Source organism: Mandrillus leucophaeus, unplaced genomic scaffold (assembly GCF_000951045.1).
Source record: "Mandrillus leucophaeus isolate KB7577 unplaced genomic scaffold, Mleu.le_1.0 Scaffold99, whole genome shotgun sequence".
Taxonomy (NCBI): domain Eukaryota; kingdom Metazoa; phylum Chordata; class Mammalia; order Primates; family Cercopithecidae; genus Mandrillus; species Mandrillus leucophaeus.
Window position 1 is genome coordinate 2,505,023 of NW_012110807.1, and position 5,220 is coordinate 2,510,242.

The window sequence follows — 5,220 nt, forward strand, 5'->3', positions numbered from 1 at the left end:
ATATATATATATAAAAATAAATAATAACAAAAGAGGTTTAGGACTTATATGTTAAAACTATAAAATACTGATGAAAAAACTTAAAAGGATCTAAATAAATGGAGAGACAATTCATGTTCATAGGTTGAAAGAATCAACATAGGAAAAATTAGCCAGATGTGGTGGTGTGCACCTGTAATCTCAGATTCTTGGGAGGCTGAGATGGGAGAATCACTTGAGCCTGAGGCAGAGATTGCAGTGAACCCAGATTGCGCCACTGCACTCCAGCCTGGAAAATTGAGTTTAAAAAAAAAAGGAAAGAAAAAAGTATTAGTAAGATAAGAAGTCCTGGGGTTAGCTCAGTGGTTCAAGAGTCAAGGATACAGATGCATTCCACCCTTTCACTCTGCCACCCCTGGGGCATTGTTTTCTTAAACCTCAAATTTGTCACCTCACTGTTGCAAGATGGCTGCTGCAGCTCCAGACATCACATCCTCACATACCTGCATCCAGAACAACTCGCTGTCTTTATAGAGTGACTGGCAGTCCTTCCAAAAGCCCCCAGCACACTTCCCTTTCTACCTCACTGAACACTTTGGGTCACATGCTCACATCTGTTTTAATCACTGGAAATGGGGAGCGGGATGGGCACAAATGGCTTGGAAGGATCATGATTAGCCCTGGGGCCTCAGTGTTGCTCACACAAGACCAGTATTCAGTAAGCAAGGAGAAGTGACTTGATCCTGGAACTGTGAGTGCTTTTTCTGCATGCATTTGTCCAGCACAGGCTGTGTCCAGTGTCAAGGGACAGCAGCAGAAGCAGAGCAAGCCCCTGACTGGGGACCCTGCACTGCGACAGAGGTCACAAAAGCCTGACCGGCTTCTAAGATATGTCCACATCCGAGGAGCTGTTCCCAAGGGGATCCAGACCCCCATCACCCGCTGCCTTCTCCAGCATCAGCTCCAGCCTCTTGCTTCCATCCCAGGTGTTCAGGGGGCCCAGCCATGCACCCCTGGCATGGGTGGGCATATCAAGCTGAGGCCATCACCATCTCAGCTGCTCCAATGTGAGAAGAAAGCCATACCCTGTACTCCAGGCCTTTATTAGGTCACACCTGCCTCCCATCCCCATGTCCCCAGCCTCCAAGAAAGCTCAGTGTTTCTCTGGAACATTCTTGAGAGCTGAAGCAGTTCTTAAGGCAGAAAAAAATCATCTGTTCTCTTCTAGGGTAATAAAAACTTCTGCTGGGCCCCTGGCCACCCAACAAAAGATCACATTTCCAGCCGGGTGCAGTGGCTCAGGTTTGTAATCCCAGCACTTTGGGAGGCCAATGTGGGTGGATCACAAGGTCAGGAGATCGAGAGCATCCTGGCTAACATGGTGAAACCCGGTCTCTACTAAAAATACAAAAAAAAAAAAAAAAAAAAATTAGCTGCACGTGGTGGTGCACACCTGTACTCCCAGCTACTCGGGAGGCTGAGGCAGGAGAATCAATTGAACCCAGGAGGCAGAGATTGCAGTGAGCTGAGATCGCGCCACTGCACTCCAGCCTGGGTGACAGAGCAAGACTGTCTCAAAAAACAAAACAAAAAAAAATTCCCAGCCTCCCTTGTGATGAATCACACCTACACACCAGGCTCTGGCCAGCAGCATGTGAATGGCAATGAGTGATGTGTGCCCCGCCCTTTAAAGGAAGATGGTCCCTCTTCCTGGTCTCCCCTTCCTGCCGGCTGGAATGCAGACCCAGTGGCAGGAACCACAGCAGCCATCGTGTATCACGAGGTGGAAGCTGTGTGTTAAGGATGGCAGAGTGGCAAGCCCAGGGAAGTCTGGATACTGACACTGGGCTGTGGATGTTGGGACTGGCTATCTTGTTCGGATCGCTGCTATTTTGAGTTTTGCTACAGCAGCTGAATCCATGGTCATCACGAGGCAACCAACTTGATACCAGTTTTGCCTTCAAGTAACAAAGGTGAACGTGAATCCAGCCCCCTCCTTGGCTGGAGAGCGGGAGGCAAGTTAAAACAGGTGTAAAGCAACACCAGAGCGTGTCCCGGATGTTCCCAGGAGATTTAGAGAGTTGGGGAGGTACTGAGGAAAGGAAGAGAGCTGTGTGCTGGGGCATCCACGCTAAGCCAGCCTGGCACTGGGCAGAACACTCAGATGTGCTCATTTCTACAGGGACATTGCAGGAGTGGGCACAGTGCTTTTACTTAGTGTGTGTGAGAGAAGCTCTGATTTTCTTTCTTTTTTTTTTTTTTTTTCACTTTGATCCATTTAGGGTATCTTGACTTACATATACTACTAAAAAAAAAAGACTTAATACACAGATTTTTTTTTTTTTTTTTTTTTTTTTGAGACGGAGTTTCACTCTGTCACCCAAGCTGGAGTACAGTGGTGCGATTCACCTCACTGCAACCTCTACTTCCCTGGTTCAAGCAGTTCACCCACCTCAGCCTCCCAAGTAGCTGGTATTACAGGCGCACACCACCACGCTTGGCTAATTTTTTTTGTACTTTTAGCAGAGACAGGGTTTCGCCATGTTGGCCAGACTGGTCTTGAACTCCTGACCTCAGGCAATCCACTCGCCTCGGCCTCCCAAAGTGCTAGAATTACAAGCGTGAGCCACTGCGCCCAGCCAAGACGCTCTGATTTTCATGTGAAGAGGAAACTTGGGCTCAAACTGCCAGCCCAATGATGGCCAGAAGCCACCATCTCACTATGCAGCCCTGGGTCGAGTCAGTAGCCAGTTCTTCTCATGCCTCAGTTTCTCCATCTTGTATATGGAAGTCTATACATATGATCACTTGGACATTTAGTTTAATTTTTTTAAAAGAGATGGGATATTTATTTCTTGCTCAGGCTAGAGTACAGTGGTGCAAGCACAGATCACTGCCTCCTCGACCTCCTAGGCAAAAGAAATCCTCCTGCCTCAGCCTCCTGAGTAGCTGGGACTACAGGTGTGCACCACCACGCCCAGCTATTTTTTCCTCTTTTTTTGGTGGGGGGAGGGTAGAGAAGGGGGTCTCACTATGTTGCCTAGGCTGGTCTCAAACTCCTGGGCTCAAGCGATCCTCCTGCCTCGGCCTCCCAACGTGCTGGAGGTACGGGCATGAGCCACTGCACCCAGCCATTTGCACATTTTAATACAATTAAACTCTACCTACGTACAAGCAGTGTACAAGCAGCCCACCAGGACTGTGCAATAGGATTTTACCACTATTGTCAGGCTCTCTCCTATCATAAACAAAAGGCTTCTCCTTTAGAGAGGAGTGCAAATACTGTCAAGTTCATTGCCCAATTACTCTATGCGCAAACAGACACCCCGACAGCCGCCTCTCTCCCAGGCAAAGAGGAGCTCAGAATTATTGGTCCATTATCTTCTCACGCATCACGGAGAATCTGCTTATGTAGTAGGTGTTTTGTTTTAGTCAGTTTCCTGTCACTGCTCTAACAGATTACCACAAACTTGGTGGCTCAAAACAACACAAATGTATTATCTTATAACTCTGGGAGTCGTAAGTCTGAAATGAGTCTCCCTGGGCTGAAAGCAAGGTGTCAGCAGGACTGCATTCCTTCTGGAAGCTCTAGGGGAGAATTCACATCCTCGCCTTTACAGCTTCTAGAGGCCACCCACATTCCTTGACTCATGGCTCCTTCCACCAAAGGCATCATTCCAACCTCTGCTTCCATCACCACATCGCCTCCTCTAGCTCTGACCCTCCTCCCCCACCATAAGGACCCCGGTGATTACCTTGGGCACACCCAGATAATCCACAATCATCCCCCAATCTCAGGATTCCTAACTTAATAGCACGTGCAGAATTCCTTCAGCCATATGAGGAAGCACACTCGCAGGTTCTAGGGATCAGAATGTGGACGTCTTTGGGGGCCATTACTCTGTGTGCCACCATCAGCGTCCTCCCACTTGGAAGAGGACGAAAGTTTTCCTCAGCCGGGCGCGGTGGCTCACGCCTGTAATCCCAGCACTTTGGGAGGCCGAGGAGGGCGGATCACAAGGTCAGGAGATCGAGACCATCCTGGCTAACACGGTGAAACCCCGTCTCTACTAAACAAAATACAAAAAAATTAGCCGGGCGTGGTGGCGGGCGCCTGTAGTCCCAGCTACTCGGGAGGCTGAGGCAGGAAAATGGCATGAACCCGGGAGGTGGAGTTTGCAGTGAACTGAGATCGCACCACTGCACTCCAGCCCGGGCGACAGAGCGAGACTCCATCTCAAAAAAAAAAAAAGTTTTCCTTTGTTTTGCTCACTCATGTGTCCCAAGAACCTACAGCAGGGTTAGCTCAAAAGAATATTTGGTAATTCATGAACACGTGAATGAGAGTGGCCCAAATATCACAAGCAAATCTTTTTTTTTTTTTTTTCTTTATTTTGAGACAGGGTCTCTCTGTCACCCAGGCTGGAGTCCAGTGGTGTGATAGCTCACTGCCACCTCAACCTCCCAGGTTCAAGCGATCCTCAATCTCTCAAATAGCTGGGACTACAGGTGCATGCCAACGTGCCCAGATAATTTTTTTGGGTCAAGTTGGGGTCTTGCTGTGTTGTCCAGGCTGGCCTCGAACTCCTGGACTCCGGCGATCCTCCCACCTCAGCCTCCCAAAGGGCTGGCCTCATAGGCAAATCTTGATAGAACTGTGACTAGAACCAAGACGTCCTGTTTCCCAGGTCAGTACTGATTGAGGGGAACAGCATTTATCTTTGTACAGAGGAGGATGGTCCCGTGACCACCAGGTTGGTCAGAGGAGAATGAGCCAGCTGTGCCTGTGAAGGACAGCAGGCGTGAGCTACTGCCTAGCTATCCAAGGCAAAGCAATGCAGTGGCAGGGGCAGCGTCCAGGAAGCCCCGGTGTCCGGAATGCGGAAGACTTTGTCTTGTAATTCTGTAAGCAAGCGTGGTCAGACCCTAAGAGCTCTGCCCTAATCCAGTCACAGGGCGGCCGAGCAGAGGCAGCTGAGCACGCTCCGCAGTCCTGGTGGCCAAGGTGCTGTTGTGACTGCTGACCTGTGTAATGTTATTCTGAATCTTTGTTTACATTTCAGGACTTTTTAGGTAAAATTTACATATTCACAAATGTACAATTTACAAATGCACAAATTTCATGTGTACCATTTTATGGGGTTTTATGTATTTTATTAAATGCATACATCTGTGAAACCCACACATTATCAAAATCAAGAACTTTCCCTTTTTTTTTTTTTTTTTTTTTTTTTTTTTTTT